At 38.6% G+C, this 20,193-nt stretch overlaps 1 pseudogene; it reads right to left on the bottom strand.

Annotated features, from left to right (window-relative positions):
- Nucleotides 1–8,985: 8,985 nt before the first annotated feature.
- On the bottom strand, nt 8,986–12,652 carry LOC124979483 (transport and Golgi organization protein 1 homolog; annotated as a pseudogene).
- Between the last annotated feature and the right edge of the window lie 7,541 nt (nt 12,653–20,193).

Raw genomic sequence — 20,193 nt, 5'->3', positions numbered from 1 at the left:
AAAATGATATAAAGATATTTTTAGGAACATCAATGAATGGCATTGCAGGGTGAGAGATAGGGATCTAGTTTCATTTTTCTACATATAGATATCCAGTTTTTCCCCGCACCATTTGTTAAAAAGTTTGTCTTCTCTCCAAGATATATTTTCAGCACCTTTGTCAAATATCAGATGACTATAGGTATGTGGATTTGTCTCTAGGTTTTCTATTCTATTCCATTGGTATTCATGTCTATTTTGATGCCAATACCATTCTGTTTTTGTTACTACAGCTCTGTAGTATAATTTCAGATCAGTTATTATTATGCCTCTTGCTTTTCTTTTCTTGCTTAGTATTGCTTTGACTATTCTAGGTCTTTTATTCTTCCAGATAAATTTAAGATTTCTTTCCATTTCTGTGAAGAATGTCAATGGTATTCTGATGGCGATTGTGTTGAATCTCTATATTGCTTTTGGTAGTATGGCCATTTTGACAATATTGATTCTTCCTGTCTAAGATCATGGGATGTTTTTCCATCTTCTAAGGACTTTTTCAATTTCTTTTTTCAGTTTTGTATAATTTTCATTATAGAACTCTCTTACCTGCTTAGTTAGATTAATTCCCAAGTACTTAATTTTTTTTGAGCTTATTGTGAATGGAATAGTTTTGATTTCCATTTCTTGCCTGATTGCTCTGGCTAGTGTTTTGAGGACTATATTGAATAGGAGTGTTGAGAGTGGATATCCTTGTTTTGTTCCTGATTTTAGAGGAAATTCTTTTAGTTTTTCTCCAATTAGTATGATGTTGGCTTTGGGTTTGTCATAAATGGCTTTTTTGAGGTTGAGGTAAGTTCCTTCTGTCCTGAGCTTCTCCAGGGTTTTTAATATCAATGGGTGCTGGATTTTATCAAAGGCAATTTCTGCATCTATTGAGATGATCATGTGATTTTTGTCCTTAATTCTGTTTAAGTGATGAATTACATTTATGTATACTGAACGAACCTTGCATCCCTGGGATGAAAATCACTTGATCATGGTGGATTATCTTCTTAGTGTTTTTGAATGTGGTTTGACAATATTTTATTAAGGATTTTTGCATATATGTTCATAAGGGATATTGTTCTATAGTTGTCTTGGTGCACCTTGGTCTAATTTTGGTATCAGGGTTCTACTGGCTTCATAAAAAAGTACTTGGGAGTGTTCTCTCCCTTTCAATTTTGTGGAAAAATTTGAGAAATATGGGTGTTTTTTCTTCTGTAAAGGTCTAGTGGAACTCAGCTGAGAATCCATCTGGTCCTGGGTTTTTCTTTGTTGTAAGGATTTTAATTGCTGTTTCAATTTCATTACTTGATATTGGTCTGTTTAGGTTTTCTATATCTTCCTGATTCAATTTGGGCTGGTCATATATGTCTAGAAATTTGTCAATATCTTGTGTATTTACCAGTTTATTAGAGTATTAATTTTCAAAATAGGATTTGATTATCCTCTGGATTTCAAAAGGGTTTGTGGTGACACCTCCTTTTTCATCTCTGATCTTGTTGATTTGTGTCTTCTCACTTTTTCTTTTGGTTAGTTTGGCTAAGGGTTTGTCAATCATATTTATCTTTGCAAAGAACCAACTCTTCATTGCATTGATCCTGTATATTGCTTTCTTATTCTCAATGCCATTGATTTTTTTCTGATCTTATTTCCTTTCTTCTACTGGTTTGGGGATAAGTTTGTTCTTTTTCTAAGGCCTTGAGGTAAAGCATAAGCTTATTTATTGGGATGTCTCTGATTTTTTTTTTAATGTAGGCATTCAGTGCTATAAATTTTTTTCTTAGAACTGCTTTCATACTGTCCCAGATATTTTGATATGTAGTATTTCTGTTCTCATTCTTTTCTAAGAATTTCTTGATTAATTCTCATTTCTTCTTTGATCCATTCTTCATTTAATACAGTATTGTTCAAGCTCCATGTGTTTATGTAGCTTCCATTATTTTTCTTGCTTTGATTTCTAGCTTCATTTCATTATGATCTGATAGGATACATGGGATTATATCAATTTTTTTTTCTATCTGCTAAAATTTGCTTTGTAGCCTAGAATATGGTCTATTTTGGAAAAATTTCCATGCACAGCTAAGAAGACAAAGTCAACTATTTTGGGGTAGAATATTCTATAACTGTCCATTAGAGCTATTTGATTTATAGTGTTGTTTAGTTTGGAGATATCTTTATTGATTATGTTTCAGTATCTATTGGTGAGAGGTTGTATTGAAATTATCCTGTATTATTGTTTTGGGGATCTATGTGGAATTTAATGTCATGGAGTATTTTTCCCATGTAATTTGGAGCATTGACATTTGGGACATAAATGTTTACTATCATTATATTTTTCTGTTGGATTGTTCCCTTTACTAGGATGTAGTGGCTTTCTTTGTCTCTTCTGATTACTTTTTGCTTGAAATCTGCTCTGTAAGATATGAAAAAACTACTCCTGCTTACTTTCTTAGAGCATATACCTGGAATATTTTTTTGCCATCCTTTTACTTTCAGCCCATGGATGTCTTTGCCAATAAGTTGTATCTCTTGTAAATATCATATAGTTGGATCTTGTTTTATGATCCATTCTGCTTGTCTATGTCTTTTAATCAGGAAGTTGAGAATATTAACATTCAGCATTAGTGGGGATTTTTGTTTGTGGTTTCCTGCCATTTTGGTTTTTTGCTATATCCTATCTTGATTCTCACTTAGTAGATTATTCTTCTATTGAACTTTATCTGTTTGGGAGCTTTGGGAATTGGTTTTTAGTTCCACTGTTTGCAGGTTATCTTTGAGTATTCTTTGTAGTGCTGGCTTGGTACTTGTGAATTCTTTTAGTTTATTCTTGTCATGGAAAGTTTTTATTTCCCCCCTCAAATTCAAAACTGAGCTTTGTGGGGTATAGTAACTTTAGCTGGAAGTTGTTTTCTTTTAGGGCTAGAATATCTCATTTCAGGCCTTCTTTGATTTTAGAATCTGAACTGAGAACTCAGGAGTGAGCTTTATTAGTTTGCCTCTAAATGTGACCTGATGTTTCTCTCTTGTGGTTTTTAATATTCTTTTCTTATTTTCTATATTAGGCATTTCGATATGTCTTGGTGAGCTTCTTATTTGATTACGTCTATTTGGGGTCCCGTAAGCCTTCTGTATGTGGATGTCTATCTCATTTTTGATATGGGTAAAATTTTCTGTAACTATCATTGAAAATGTTCATTATGCCTTTACTTTGTATCTCCTTGTACTTTTCTATCCCTCTAATTCTCAAGTTTGGAGTTTTAAAATTGTCCCAGAGTTGGTGTACATTTCTGGTCATGCTCTATAATTTTTTCCTTTTATTATCTCCTGTGTATGAAAGAGCATATATAGCCTGTCTTCCATGCCTGAAGTTCTTTCTGTCTGCAAGGGCTGAGGTTCTATTTTCTATGCAATCTAATCTGTTTATGATGACTTCAAGTGAGTTTTTAATTTGATTGATTGTGTATTTAATTTCTAGGAGTTCTGCTTGGTTTCTTTTCACTATTTCTATTTCTTTGTTGAAGTGGTCTTTTTTCTCCTGTAATTTCTCTCTTAATTCCTTCCTTAAGTCTTCTTTTAGTTCATTGAACATTTTAAAAAATGTGTTAGTTGTAGATGGACACAATATCTTTTTTATTTATTTTGGGGTACTGAGGATTCAAATCCAGTGTCTCACACGTTTGAGGCAAGTGCTCTACCTCACCATTGGTAGTAGGTTTTTTGCGGGGATTGTGGATTTTGAGGGGAGATTTGTTTGCCTGTTTTCTCATGTTTTCAGAGCTCTTGGTCTTGCTTGTCAACTGAAGTGGATTCCTCTACCTTTTTTTTTTTTTTCCCACGCGTCCTTTTGTTCTGGTGTTGTGGGAATCATACAAGAAGCGGCAAACATTTTTTTTTTTTATTTTAGTTGTTGATGGGCCTTTATTTTATTTATTTATATGCGGTGTTGAGAATTGAACCCAGTGCCTCACACACGCTAGGCAAGCGCTCCACCACTGAGCCACAACCCCAGCAGCAGTGGGGTTGAAGAGTGGGAGAAACCAAACTTTATTTTACTCCAGCAGGTCCAGAGGAGGTTAGCACCCCAAGTTCTGAGTATCCCTTACCAGTTTTTCACAACATTTATGGCTATCTAGTGTCATAAATTTTGTAGTCTAAAACGATACATAATTGGGTACAAGGTCTCAAAAACAACAACAAAAAACCCCTATATATAATTGTGTATAAGGGTTTGTGAGCCGGAAGTGTGTTTACAAAAGCAGAGCACTGGGAGACTGGCTCCTATTACAAGGTCTTCAAGAAATCTGTAGCCTTGGGCCCAAGCCTTCACAGGGGCGTTTACACTTCAAAAGAGATAGATCCTAGGGACAGTCCTTTACAATCCAAAAGGAAGAAGTGAATGGTGTTATAATTAGGTTGCCTGAAATCCAACTGGCAGGAACAGGGAGGGGAACACCCCTCCCCCCCCCGCAATTAATGCTTACAGGCAGCATCCTTAGTTTACTTACTTTATATCCAGGCCTGGGTCAGTAATCCACTACACTGGGCCTTATCTCTGTTCTTGTTTTTATACCAGGGATTGAACTCAAGGGCACTTGACCACTGAGTCACATTCCCAGCGCTATTTTGTTTTATTTAGAGACAGGGTCTCACTGAGTTGCTTAGCTTCTCGCTTTTGCTGAGGCTGGCTTTGAACTCTCAATCCTTCTGCCTCAGCCTCCCAAGCTGCTGGAATTATAGGTGTGTGCCTATCAGCTTCTCTCTGATGTATGCATAAATGCCAAAGGGTGGGACCTGACTTCCCTCTCTAATTGTTCCCCCTTGGGTTCTTGTTGATGATTGGGGCTTTTGTCTCCTTACTTCTTTGAGTTGGAGTAATGTCAGAGAATATTTAGTTCAGCAGCAGAGTCTGTAAATGTGAACATTTAGTATCCTTGTAGGTTCTTAGCGTCTCACAGAAAGGGGGGAAATAAACAGTAGTAACAATCATTGCAAACAACAAACATTACACAGTGTTTAAGTAAATACCCAGTTCCTACTATGTCTTCAATATTAATTGCCACCAATAAAGAAGAATGGTGGGTTCAGCAATTGTCAACAGTGAAAATAATAACCATGAACTAGCTTGATCTTAAAGCAAACATTTAGTATCAACAATATCATCCACAGTAGTTGGACTGTATTAGCATTAATGGTGGGGGAGTTGTATAAACCAATTAGTTCTAGAAGATGGTGAATATGTTATCAGTGATAAGAATCAATTAGGGCCCAGTTACATTTCCCCAGATGTTGAAGATTGAATGAGGCAAGTGTAGAAGTCAAGTTTTATTTAAAGGATCAAACAGAGATGGACTTCTCCATGGAGAAGGAGTCCCAGAGCTGGGTGTCCATGGGAGGGGGTGGATCTTGTCTTCTTACAGTTTCCAGGTTTCTTACTTCTCATGCCCTCCTTTCCCACCCATAAGGCAAAAAGGTGGGAAGGGGGCAATGCAGGGGTACCTCTCTACATTGTCTGCCCAGAGAATCAGGAAGGGAGCCACCCAGGGAATACTCATTAAGAATTCCTTGCTGGGAGGAACAATCCCCAGGAGGCAGGTGACTTTGGCCATAAGTGAGGGGGAATGTGTCCTGACGGTATTAACCATTCCATTCCCTTTGAATCAGCTTCCATCTTCCTGACCTGATCATCTAGCTACACTAGCTGCCTGAACTTTGTTCTTGCTTCAAAAATACAGCTTAGGAGAAAAGGATATATGTTAGGAAGTTACAAAAGACTTAACTATTTACTATTTCAAAAAAGTAACAGAGAGAATGCAGAATAGATGTAGCAGGTAATGTTTATATAGAAGGAGGAGAAAACAGAAGCAGCAAGGTATTGGTGGGGGGGGTGGAGAGAGAGAGAGAGAGAGAGAGAGAGAGAGAGAGAGAGAGAGAGAGAGAGAGAACAATAGAATTTGACTGTTAGCAAGATAAGAAAGAGAAACAAGAGAAATAAACAAATAAAAAAAATACAAAACCGAGCCAAAATATACAATCCTGAAAACTTGAACCCTCAAAAGACAGTGCTAGAAAAAAAATAATTAAATAAACTGGGCACAGTGGCACATGCCTATAATCCCAGAGACTTTGGGAGGCTGAGGCAGGAGGATGGCAAGTTTGAGACCTGCCTCAGCAATTTAGCAAGGCTGTAAACAATTTAGGGAGTGAAGGGCATGAAGAATAAATCCTGGAGCATTCCCCTATCTATAGCTGTTCTCCCACAAGCCCTTCTGCCATGTGTGTTATTTTTATGTGGTAAATTGGAGCTTTTGTTATTTAGAAGCCCAGGCCTCCCTCAGAGGGAAAGCTGGAAGAGCGAATGGGGAGAACACAAAAGGAATCCGCACCTGACCCCCACCTGACTGAACCAGCTGACCCCAGTATAATAGGCCCCAGGGAACTTCTCGACCTGCCCTCTCTGCCCCCACCAAATGAGCCTGTCAAAAGTGCCTGACCAGCTCATGCCATGACCTGGCTCTGCTAAACCCTGTAACACTCAAACCCTTGTAGTAGCTCATTGCCATTTTCTCTCCTGAAAATATGACCCTCTGCTGCTTAATAAAATCATCACTGACCTATAGAGGTCTGTCCCTATTTCAGTTATTTTTGCTTTCAGGGAGACCCTGTCTCAAAATAAATAAATAAAAAGGACTGGAGTTGTGGCTCAGTGATAAAGCACCTCAGGATTCAATCCCCAGTACCAAAATAAAATAAAATAATGATAATTATATTAAAATGATAAAAGTGAAAAAGAAACAAATAAGTGTATGTATATATGTCCCTGAACCAATCAGCACAGCCAGAATTCACACACAGGTGCGCAAGCACAGGAGTGCAAGCGCGCGCACACAAACGGAAAGAAAAAATTAAATTAAAAATTTAGAAAACCAATATCTTAGTGAAGACTGAAGAAAGCTTCTTTAAAGAGGTGGCCAAAATAGTTGACCAGGTTGGGTGGTCACTGTGAAGGGTTTTGGAAAATAAAATTACTACAGGACAGCTCCCCGGGAAAAATGCAGGGACAATGTGGCTCAGGAGGAGGGAGGAGAAATTAGCCCAACATTAAGCCTGGGGTACATCCTTTCCCAGTAACAATAGGCCCTAAGGGAAAAAGCAAACTTTCATCCCTTCTTGGGTTCACCCCTAGCATCTCCAACAAAAGTAAACATTAACCCCTTCTGAACCCCAATGGATCTTGAAGGAAGGAGGCAAATATTGAAATGCTGGGACCTGGACTTTTACCCTTTCCCATTGTAGCTGAGTCCTGGAAGGAAAAAAGCAAATAGTGACACTCTAGGTAACAATGGGTCCCAGAGGAAGGAAGATAAGCAGGGAAAACCGAATTGTAAGCTTTTTCCAGTGACAGTGAGTTTCAAACTTTTTACAACTGCCTTCCCCGCATTAAAATTTTAACCAGCACAACTAGGACCCTGACTGTCCAAACAGCACATCCTCAGTCTCCGATGACTGATTCACCCTCATTGTAAACTAAAAAACCAGATTCTTTCTGGAACCCAGGCATCTCCATACCCAGAATATGAGCCCTCCTGTGCCTGATCTACTTGGCTGCAGAATAAAGGAGAGCTTGCTGATCTGAGGTTTGCTTCCTGTCTCCTGCCTCTGTCATTTGTGAACCATGTGCTTACACACTACGGCCAATAGTTTTATTTATTTATTTTTTCAATTCTTCTTAAGTTATGTACTCAGAGAGGAGAGAGAGAGAGGAGAGTGCAAGTGGTGGGGATGTTAACCCCCTCCTGTTTTTGTGTTGTTCTGAGTTACCAGTTGTAGCATCCCAAGATTGAAGCTGTTTAATATAAGACCTTCCCTTCTCACCAGTATGATGTGGGATGAGTTAGGACATATTGTCAGATGGCACTTTGTCCATATGGACCAGTCCAGTACACACCCAGGGTACTGTTTCTGGAGCATTCTTTGAGGGGCGTTCCAGCAGGTGAGGCTTAGGTCTAATCAGGCCTCAGGGGCTTTGCTGGGTGGTGCCTTCTCTAGGGCACCAGATTGACCTGACCCTAGGACTAAACAGTATCTGATCTCTTCTGCAGGTCTGGTTCTCAGGACCCTTCCAAGAAATCCAATCATGGGGCAAGGGGGCCGATCTTCTACCCACCGCTGCCCCAGAGCACAGCCTTCCGGGGATTAGTCCTTGAGCTCTACACTCCTGCATGCTCAGACTCCCAGCCTGCTTCAGCTGGTCATGTGAGCCGCCAGACACAAAGGAAAAGTGAGTTGACTCCCCTTTGCCCTTCCATTTGGAAACCCCCTGGGTACAGTTACTCCAGGACTGTTTCATGCACATTCCAATAGGCCCAGCCTGGGTCTCTTGGTAGGCTCCTGCCAGGAAATTGTGGTTGTGCTGTTTTTTTTTTTTTTTTTTTTTTTTTTTTATTAATAAACAATTTTTTATGAACTATTATTACAAAGAACTTCAGCAAGAAGGGAAATAAGTTTATGATCCTTGAGTAAACATTTTTAGTGTAACAGTCTGTGACCAGATATTGAGAAAGAGAGAAAGATCAAGCTTCTAAACACCATTGCTCTGTATCAACTGGAATACACTCAAAATAGGATAATGAAAATACATGTTCTTAAAGCATTTCCACAGGAAATGTTCATATTTTATGATATTCTAAATCATTTAGCTTTATGCTACATTAACTAAAACACAGGTATTCCTTAATGCACATTTCAAAGTTGGAAGGATACTTTAGCTTAAGAGGTGATCATTATTTAGAGGGGAAAATGATAGTTTTGAATTTTTTGGCTCAAAAATGCATGCTGCCAAGGCAGCTTAGTTCTAAAAACAAACTCTTAAAACTTTTGGATTTCGAAGCCAATAATCCCTTAACACAATGAACAGTCCACAGTCCACATACTGACTAAGTGTCAGAGGTCATGGTTACGGGCTCTGTTTTACTGCGAACAGTCCTGGCTACTGCTCTGAGAGGCAGATGAAGACTCATCTCTAGATGCTGAAGGTGTTAAGTCTCTTGCAGCAGGTGATGGTGAGTAGTCTTGGGGACCATGGGTTGGGGCTGGTAATCGGGTATCAGGAATGAAGTACTCTCTTGGACCAAATGAACCTAAAGGTCTAAATGGTGTAGGTCCTGGTAAAAATTCCCAAGGGTCAAGAGGCAGATCCTGTTTTCCAGGTGGAACACCTGGTGCATATTCTCTTAAGCCTAGTGGTGAATGCACACCAGGACCAAATGGTGAAGGAAGTGGCTGAGGCCCAAAAAGCCCACCAAGCTGAAGTGGCAGACCATATGGAACAGGTGGTGGTAGAGGCCCTCCCACAGGGGAGCACATGAGAGATACCCCTGGGAAAGGAAGGAGCCCTTTTGTAGCCAAATTAACCTTGCCTTCATCCATCACCTTGGCCGGAGAAGAGCTTCTGGAGCTGCTGTTCATGGGAGCTGAACCACATCCTGGTTCAGAGGCAAAGGGTTTCCCAGATGCCTCAGACCACCATCGAGGACGAGGTAAAGGTCTATCCATTGACCCGTATTCACTTCTAGGCATATCTCTTCCATTAAGAGTAGCAGAGAGAGGTCTGCCTGCTGGATCTACTGTCAGTGGAGGGGAACATTCTCCACCATTCACAGGGAACAGGCCAAAAGAGCCATTCTGACTCAGTGGACCTCTCCGGGGAGGGTTTTGTGTATTTGGTCTTCTCGGCATTGGTTTTACAATCACAGGTTCATCTTGCACATTGCTATCTTTTGGGTCATTTCCAATAATTTGTGTCTCAAATTAGCAGCTTCCCTTTTCTCTTCAGCTATAGCTCTTTCTGCAGCACGAGCTTTGAGCCAGTTATCATGAATTTTCTTCTCATGAGTAGCAATCTGGTTTTTAAATGAGCGCTCTGTTTTCTGTAATTCTTTCTCCATTTCTTCAATTCTCTGCTTGTAAGTTTTAACTTCCTCTGAAGCCAAAACTGCCTTTTCATCTGCAGCTGACAGCCGCTGTTCTCTTTCTTGTCTCTCATACTCTTTTTGACTCAGTTTCTTTTGCAAAATCATCTCCTTCTGTTGGTACAGTTCACTTAAAATCTCCACTTTCTGCCTCAAAGTTTTGCACTCATCTTCCAGCCCAGGTTTAGCAGACTGCAGTGAATTACGGTCATCATCTAATTTCTTTATTTGGTCTTCTAGGTCACATTTTGTGGACATCCAGGCTCTTAGCTTAAGTTGTAAAGGTTTTAGATCCTCTTCAACTACTGATATTGCACTTTGTGTCTGAGAGACATCCATCAGCTGCTTAATTTGATTTTTCACCTTCACACTCTGGTCACCTCCTACTTCTCCATTGGTTAACTCATCTGACTCATCTCCTCCTTTATTTTGACCCTCAGATTCCGATTCACACTCTTATCCGATTCAACAGTGTAATACAATTAGTGAAAGCATTAATATTATCATCTTTGTGAGTAAGAGCTACTTTTAAATCTTTCTGGGACTTCTCAAATGATTTTATTTGGTCGCTGAGCTCAGCATGTGATTTACTCCCATCTTCGATTTCCTGCTACAATTGCTCTTTCTTCTTCTTAAGTCTAGCATTTTCTTCCTGAACCTGATGGCATTCAGACTTCACCTTCTCTTCACTAAGCTTAGCTTAAGAGCAATTCGAACCTCTGAAAATTCTGAAGCATTCATTGAAATAACATTCTTTAACTTCTCTGTAGTTTTCTTGTTTTCTAATATCAAGTCCTGATTCTTGACATTCTGTTCTCTCTCAAATTCTAACATAACATGAAGACTTTTAGCTCTGTCATCAAGAATCTCATTAGTTTCTTCGAGTAGCTTGATTTTATCCTTATATTTAATTGCTTCATCAGAGAGAATCACATTTTGTTTCCTGGTTTCTTGGACAAGTTTCTTTGATTCCTTGATCTTCTGCTCATAATTTGACAAGTTTTGCACCAGTTCTTCATTTTCTTTCATGATATTCTTTAACTTTTCAGAAATTTGCTGTTCAGTAACTTGATATACTCTATCTTTTACAACAAGAATAGTTCTCCAGAAGAAAATGGCAAATGAAACAATTCCCAAGAAGTTAGTGAGAAGTATAGGTTTCCACATAGTCCATAAAAATCAGGCCCAGGCTGAACATCACTGGGTCATGTGGCAACTAGCTCCTCAAAATTCTCCAATAGCTTCTTGGAGAGATAGGATCCTGACGGTGTCATATTTCTTGTTTGCCTGCAGTGTTTTAAAGTATAATGCATCTAAATACTTTAAATTGAGCATATATTTCCATTTGTAATAGACCCTAGCACATCATATTGTCTAACACCTGGCTAGAATCCCTCTGTATAATACTTCTCTCATAGATAACCTGGTTTTTATGATTAAAAAAAATTCTGTAAGACAAAAACTTAAATATCTGATAAAACTAATTAATTTGCTGACTACAAATAAAACCACTAGGATAATGAATAATACAAATAATGAACTGTTTCTCTAAGGTTTTAAATCAAATTTCCATTCTACAGTTATATAAACAAAGACAAATGACAAGTAATTCCAGACAACGCTAGAAAACTGGCTTAGATAAACTACCCTGAATGTAACTTCCTTCTATAAGACTCAATGTCTAGTTCTAAATGTCTGCTCAAAGGAGTGTGTTAAACACCAGCCTTCGCTCCTCTACACCGCCCTCTCCAAGTGTCCGAGATAACTCTCATTCTGGCCCCAGCTCCCAACAATCTCCACAGGGACAAGACGTTAACTGCATTTAGGAACGTACCAAGGGGCTTGCCACCTCTCAGTATTCCGTTAAAAAGTGCAACGAGGAAAGCTTCAGGTACACTCTCACCGCTGGCTTAGCAATACAGCTCGGTGCTGCCTGCCCGGGCCTGACACACTCCGTTTCTCCGTCGCCGTCAGTCAGAGCACCCACTCCGCCCACAACTCAGCCACCCGCCTGCCACAGCGGGGGTCCCTCCCTATGAGGGCTGCGTAGAGCACCGATAGGGGTCCCAGAAGCTCCGGGTTCCCCGGGGAAGCGGCGACAGAAGTCACGATGGCAGATACTGAGTCCACTGTGTACCGACAGCTGAGCGGAGACGATGCTTCCCCGCTGAAGGGCACAGGACTCAGACCTCTTCCACCTTTCCTACTTCCGAAGGACCCAGCACAGGGGGTTGTGCTAGTTTTTTGTCCCCCACCCCTGCCCTGGTCCCACCAGACGCCAAGGCAGCACGCTCGCCCCAAATGGCTCTCGCCTCAGCTTTCTGAGGCCGGTTGCGATACAGAGGGTGCTTTTCAAGGGCCAGCGTGCTGTGCAGCCTCTGGATCACTTACGATCAGGCAGCATTTCTGATCTTAGGTTTCTCTGTACCAAGACTGTGTTCCCCCTCCTTCTGCCTCTGGTGAATCCGCACTGGCACTGGGTTGACTTCCATATATTCTTTATGATTTGCCTTATTGTGCTCTAATTTCTGAGTCCCTAAGCTGGTTTGAGTGTCCAATATTAAATTTTAGTGAAATCCCTCTTTCACCCACCTCACTGAGAAGCTACACGCCGCTGCTTTGGTTCCATGCCACGACGCAGCTTGGATGCAGCTTTCCCTCGCCATCTTCCATCTCCCTGGATGTAAAGTTTAAAAAGCAAACAATTTTACTGCTTTTCTTCTTTAAAATAGATATTCCTCAGGGCTGGGGTTGTAGCTCAGTGGTAGAGCGCTTGCCTAGCACGTGTGGGCACTGGGGTTCATCCTCAGCACCACATAAAAATAAACAAATAAAATAAAGGTCTAAAAAATACAATAACATTATAAAAAACACATGCCTCCATAAAGCAAAACTTCCAACACTTTATTATGAATTTATAACAGGAGTTGTAATATATGTAACAAGACTAGAATAAAAGATAGTGAGTCACTAAGTCTATTCTATTGAAAAATTTAGTATACTGTTAATTCTAAGTAGATATTAAGGGTATATTATAATCCATGAAGCAACCACTAAAAATCTAATAACAGGTTAGCTGAAAAACTAATAATTAAAATGGAATTCTAAAAAATATTCAATTAAGCCCCCTCCCCCTCACCTCCAAATAAGGCAGGAAAAAGAGGAACAAAAAACAGATGGGAAAATGAATAGTAAAATCAAACTACATTAATAATTATGTTAAAGGTAAAGTGAATGGTATTAAAACAGATTGTAGACATAGGTTTCTTTGAAAACAGGACCCTCTATGTTGCCTGTTAGAAATGTAGATATATGTAGATTGACATGAATGGATAGAAAAGATATAATATCCAAATAGTAAGCACAAAAATATGGAGTAGCTATATTAATATCAGCTAGCACAGAGATCAAGACAAATACTATTTTCAGGGATAAAGAAGGTATTTCCCATTGAAAAAAGGATCAACTATAATTAAAGTTTTCTAAACATTTCTCTTTTCAGCAATTGCTAAATCATTGAGACAAAAAGTCAATAAAGACAGAAAACTCAACAACATTATATCAATTTTCTTGACTTAATTGACATCTATGGAAGACTACACACCGCAACTGCAGAATTCATATTCTTTTTAAGTGCATATGACATATTCAGCATGATAAGCCACACACTAGGCTATAAAACAAATCTCAGTAAGTTTATAAAGATTAAAACCATATAGAATATGCTTTCTGATTAGAATGGAATTAAGCTGAAAATCAGTAAGCTAATCAGAAAACCCACAATAATGGGAAATTGACACATTTCTAAAGAAGGGAAATTAGAAAATCAATGAAATAGAAAAGAGAAAACAATTAAGAAAATGAACAAAGCCCCAAGTCTGCTCTTTGAGAAAAGCAAAACTAATAAATCCCTAGGTGGACTAATCAAAAGTTAAAGAAGAAAAAAGTTGATGGTATCAGGAATGAAAGAGAAAATATTATTGTAGATCGTACAGATTTTAAAAACAGGAAATATAAATAATTTTATTCCCACAAAGTCGACCGCTTGGTTGAACAAATTCCTTGAAAAATACAACTTAACAAACCTGACACAAGATGAAGCACAATATCTGAAAGTCATATCTACTAAAGAAATTAGGTTTATTTAAAAAAAAAAAAAAAAACCAAAAACTTTCCCACAAAGAAAACTCTAGATCCAGATTGTTCACTAGTAAATGTGGTCAAACATTTAAGGAAGACATAAAGAAATACATATTAAAGAAGTATATCAATTCCTTCAGAAAACAGAGAAAGCAACATTTCTAAAATACTGATAGTAAAACCTGGCAAAGATCTTAAGAGGGGAAAAAACCTGTAGACGAATATCATTCATGGGCACAGAAACAAAAATCCTTATGAAAATATTAGCAAATCTAAGTTGGGTCTGGTGGTGTGCACCTGTAATCCCAGCACTCAGGAAGCTGAGGTGGGAAGATCAGTTGAGCCCATGAATTCAAAACCAGCCTGGGCAACATAGTGAGTTTTTGTCTCAAAAAAAAAAAAAAAAAAGCAAATCTAATCCAGCAATAAATAAAAAGGGTAATGCATCATGTTCTAGGGGAGTGTAGGAGTGCAAAGTTGGTTCAACATGCATAAATCAACGTGAGTCACCAAATTAATAAAATAAGTAGAAAAACAAGTGATTATTTCAGTAAATGCAGAAAAAAATTAACACAATTTTAAACACTCATTCATGACTTCAGAAAAATAACTCAGGAAATTAAAATGCCTCAATCTGATGAAGATCATGTATGACATCTTTAATTATAAAATTTTGATTGCTTTCTTTCTGTGAGAGTGAACAAACTAAGATTGTCTGCCTATTCCAGTTGACTGATGTTTACAACATTTTGAAATATATCAAAAATTTAAGAAAGAATATTTGATGAAAAAAGGATAGGTAAGAAATGTTATGAGACAAATGTACCAAATTGTTAATCATAGACTCTCAGTGGTGACTGTTTGCTTGTTTATTCTATAATTCTTTCTGCTTGTCTGTATGCTTGAAAATGTTTATAAGATGTTAGGGGGAAGACTGCAAGATCTTAGAAACTTTAACTCTTTGTTTTCCAAACTTCTTAACAACAACAACAACAAACTCTTAAAGAAAAAGTAATAAATCTTACAGAACATGCTCTGGAGAACAGTTCCTGTTTACATTCATTTTCAACTCCTTTGACTATTTAAAATAAGAATGGTGTATTATTTATTCATTGTTGCATAGAAAATCATCCCAAAATGTAGTGGCTTAAAGTGACAACCATTTATTATTTCTGTGAGATGACCGGAGCTCAGTTTGGTAGTTCTTTTGCTGACCTCACTTGGAATCTCTTATGCATCTGAGCTCAGCTGGACCTGGAACATTCAAGAAGGTCTTTCATCCTCTAAGGTCTCTCTGCAGGTGGCCCTTAGTCATTTAGTGAACTCTTTTAGACTTCCTCAATAGATAATGACTGGACTCCAAGAGGCAGAATCAGAATCTGCAGTTTCTGGGAATGATTGAGCTCAGATTTTCAGAATGTCACTTATTCTATATTCATTTAGTTAAAGGAAGACTAAAGGTCAATCCACATTCAAGAGAAGACAGACTTCACCTCCTAGCATGAGGAACAGCATATGCATATCTGGAGAAGAGTAACTGATGGTGGCCATTGAAGGATATGGAAATGACAACTCCTAAAACAGTGCATCCTGGGAAGAAGGAGGGAGGAAGAAGGTAACACATTGATAACATTGATTCTTTCCCAATACATCCTTTCCCAGTGACTGTACAATAGACCTTGGAGGGAAAGAGAAGAGTGCTGAATGCTGAACTCTGAATCCTCCATCCTTGCTCAGTAAAAACAAAATTTCAAATTCTCACAACCTGTTTCCTGAATGCCCAAACTGATAGATTCTTTTAAAATCTTCAATGGTTAAGTCATCTCTCAGCGTAACCTATGTAATAAGCAGATTCCTCCTATAACCGGGGGCCATTTTTCTACCCAGAAAGTGAGCCCCTCAGATTGTGAGTCTGCTGAATAAAAGACATAGCTGATCTGTGAAGTCTGCTCCCATCCCAGTCCTTTGCACTTTCATTATGGTGCCAAAAACAGTTTTGGTTATTTTTGCCTATAGCCATCTCTGAAGATATCTACCACAGATTTGGAACCAGAATTTTCATTCAAGGCAAAGATTTGTGTGCTTTACTAGAGATGCTTAAAATTTATAAATGACTATTTGATTATTTATAATTCAAAGCAATCTTTGTTTCCTAGATCACAGAGATTTTCTAGGTAGCAGGTTCTGAAGTGTACTTGTAGGGGTGAAAAAGGGGCTGATCTCTTTCCTGTCCATCATAAAGAATTGAGGCTGACACCCCAACAACCAAAGACAGGTTAACAAGAGAAAAGCATAACAAATTTATTTGATCATAATTTCAAGTGGCACAGGAACCTTCAGAAATGAAGACTCTAAGGCCCAGGGTGAACTATCTGTGTTTATGTTTAGGTTCAATAAATCATGGACAACTGTATAGAAACTGATTGAACAAAAAGGGTATGCTCTAATAATTAAAGACTGGTATGTGTGGGGAAATAGCCAGGCCTGTTTGTTGAGATTCCTTTTGTTGTTGTTGTGAAGCATTGCTTCCTTTCAAATATCAGGCATGACTCTTATGGATTGGGGGGGTCTTAATATCTACAATCAAAGTAAGTCAGAGAGTGTCTTCAAAAAGTGTGTGTGGGAATTCGAGCAATATTTTAAGGTTTTATGGCTAGCTTTGGAGAAGAGTTTCTGATTTCTATGACTTGCCTCAGGGAAGAATTAGAGGTGTGACACAGGAGGGCAGAAGTGCTGAGACAAACTTTGCTTCTGATGTTACCACACTCAGGTCCAGCTGCTTGCTACTCGAAAGTCAATACTCATGAGACAGTGTAGGTGGGAAGGAAATCAAGTTTATTCAAGCACCCCAAAAGATGGAAGAGGCAGTAAGCCTCAAAGCTCTATCTTGAGGACTTAGGCAAATAAAAGGGCTCTATGAAGAAGGAATGAAGGAACAGAAGAGGGCAGGAAGGCTATATGCTGAATGGGGTCTTTGTTATCCAGGACATGTCTCTTCTCTGGGCAACTCATTGCAATGGACCATGACCTGGGAATAGTTCCTATAATTCTTTAGACAGACATATTACATTTCTGCAAGTTATACCTCATAGTAATTTATATGCTTTGTGTTAGCTGAGGTACAGAACTAAACAACAAGGACAGGTGTTAAAGACATTCTGATGTTATCTGGAGGTCACAAGATGTTCTGAGGCCTGTAAATATAAAGATTAGTTATTAACATTTTAAACTTTTAGGTATGGCTTCTCTTTAGAATTTAAAATGCTCTACAAAGGGAGGGAGGCAACCTTATAAAAGGTATAGGGAGAGAATGTAACCTTGCAAAGGACAACTTGCAAATGCTGTTACACTGAAGTCTTCACTATGGGGTGTCATTTTCTAAGCTCCAATACACTAGTGTTGGCTTTGGGGTACAGCAGAAAGTTTTCTGAATTTCAGAGTCAGGAGACCCAGGTGACTGTATTGATTGCTACTTAGTGGCTGGATGCAAACTTGACCTTTGACCCTTGTTTGTAAAGCAGAATTAACGGTAACTACTCACTGAATTTTATTTAGTGCCAAAAAAGACAGAGTCCTCTGATTCCCAGAAAAGTAGTCTCTAAAGGAGCTGGAACTGGATCCAGAGCAGCTCTGAGGAACCCTCAGCAGGACTTCATGGATCTTCACTCTAGGACCTGCCATTGACAAATTTGGCTGCCCTCCCCAAGACTGCTCCACTGTGACTGTGTTTCCTGTCATGAATTATGGAATCTTCCTCTCTGCCATTGGTATCTTCTCTTTACTATATATTCACTGATGTATTATCTGTGGTCCCTTTTGGCTACAATGGCAGAGTTGAGTAGTGGCAATAGGCAAGGTGCAGTTCACAAAACTTACGTGACTCTTGGTCTAGACTATTTCATAGCCCTGAACTTTAGGCATTTTTTTAGTTTTCACTGATTTGGTGTGTGTGTGTGTGTGTGTGTGTGTGTGTGTGTGTGGTGCTAGGGATTCAAACTAGGGTTTCACACATAGTAGGCAAGCGCTCTATTATTAAACCATACCCCCCCAACCCCTCACTGACATATTCTTGAATCATTTCTTAGTTCCAGTTCTTAGAAGAGAGAAAATCAAAATTGTCACCCTCTTTTCATGGAGGCCACTTTATGGTATGTTCCCAGCTTGGGAGAGGTACACCTGAGTGGCATATCCTCTTCCATCCCGTCCAATTTGCTGTGGCTGAGGCAGTGTAGGTAATATATAGTCAGTAAAAGATGGTTTCCTTTGAAGGATGGGCTGACGTATGGTGGGCAGTATGATCAACATGTCTAGCACAACCCAAAATTAAATTAAATGAGATAATATATGTAAAATTACATAGTAATATGCTGCAGTCATATGTACTTATAAAGTGTTAAAAGTGCCAAATATGAAATGAAATATAGTACCCCTAAAATTAAGAATAAAAATCCTTGCAAAATGTGATACAACATAGGACTTCAACTCATACATATTCCAGCACCTCTATACAACTGGACATAATATTACAGTGCTGTTATAACCACATGACATAAAGTACCATGAACACTTTCCAGCAGATAAAAAGCAGGTGAAGAAAAGCAGGCCCAGATGAGCCTTAGTATTAAGGTTGGATGAGTTTTAGCACTACTTGAATGCTAATGACCCTTGTTTTTTTAATTTTGGAAAACCAACAACCAACCAGTTCGTCCATGAACATTATGAATTTTCTCAATGAAAAACTACTGTAAACACAGAGTTCTGAAACCACCAGTACTTTTAATAGGCTCTTCCAAGACTTTCCAACTTACAGTGCATCTGTGTGATTGCCTACCCTATAGCACCCTTCTGCACTGTAGTACGGGCCAGTTCAGGCTTACCATAGTCAGGTGTGTGTGTTTGTGTGGTACTTACACCCCTGGTCCTTTACTTTTTTTAAATCTTAGTTTAGGTCATGCTATGTTGCCTGGGTTGGCCTGGAACTGGTGGTCCTCCTACTGCAGCTCCTGAGTAGCTGGGGTTACAGGTGTGTGCTACCGCACCTAGCACCTTGACAGTTTTGAAACAGTCTTCTGATACCTCTAGGTGAAAGGAATGGTACTTCAAATATACTTTGTAGAGAAATATGACAGCATTTTCAATAAAAGTACTTAAAAATAACCCCCCACCGAAAAAAACATGGAAAAGAAACTTTCAGAACAATGCCTATGCCTGGAAAAACAGAGAGCAAACACAGTTTCCAAAATACCTTTTATTACAATATAGAAAGTCAAGAAAAAATAGATGCATATTTTTCCCCACAAAATTATAAAATTTTTAAGATAGTTAATCTTTTTCCATAAATGTGCTAAGATAAAATGACAAGTTTAAAGATAGAAATTTTCTTTTTCACAAAGTTTTCTTTCTCTAAATGTTCCTATGTGTAGCTATAAGACATAGCAGTTACAGTTTTCTGTTGGAGTTACCCAAATAAAGGACACATCAAGATAAAAATTCTATCATATTGCAACAAAACTGGCATAAGGCTTTACTCCTTCCTTTGCACTTTAAATTCATCAGTTGTGGTCAATTAGTACAATGCTGGAATTTCCAACCCAGCAGGGAAAAGTGCTTAATTAAAAATGAGACATACAATTTATCTTGTCCTTTAGAAAACAAAAAAACCACCTGTCAGTATTCCTTAAAAAGAGCAAATGCTCTTTTGTCATTTCACTGCAAGGTCTGAGATGTGGTTTCTGAACAGCACAGCTTAAATGAAACCATGTAAGTAAAGCAAAGAAAGCACTTTGGAGGGTGGATTCAGTTTGACACAGCACAGGAAGCTGAACACTTCTGATGACATTAATTCAATAAAGTATATTCATTTGAGTTTTTCAATAAACCCTTCGAAAGAAAAGGCTTTCGTGTTGATTTAGATGAGTACTAAAATAAAGCTTTCTTTTCTGAAATTAGATTATGGGGTAAGTCAAGCCAGATTATCTCTGCAGATGATGTAAGCTATAATTATTTTGGGAGGTTTCAATCAGTGTTTTGGAATTGATACCTGAAGCTTTCTTCTCCCCTATTCTTT

Source organism: Sciurus carolinensis, chromosome 3, assembly GCF_902686445.1.
Source record: "Sciurus carolinensis chromosome 3, mSciCar1.2, whole genome shotgun sequence".
Taxonomy (NCBI): domain Eukaryota; kingdom Metazoa; phylum Chordata; class Mammalia; order Rodentia; family Sciuridae; genus Sciurus; species Sciurus carolinensis.
This window is presented reverse-complemented; position numbering and strand designations above follow the sequence as displayed.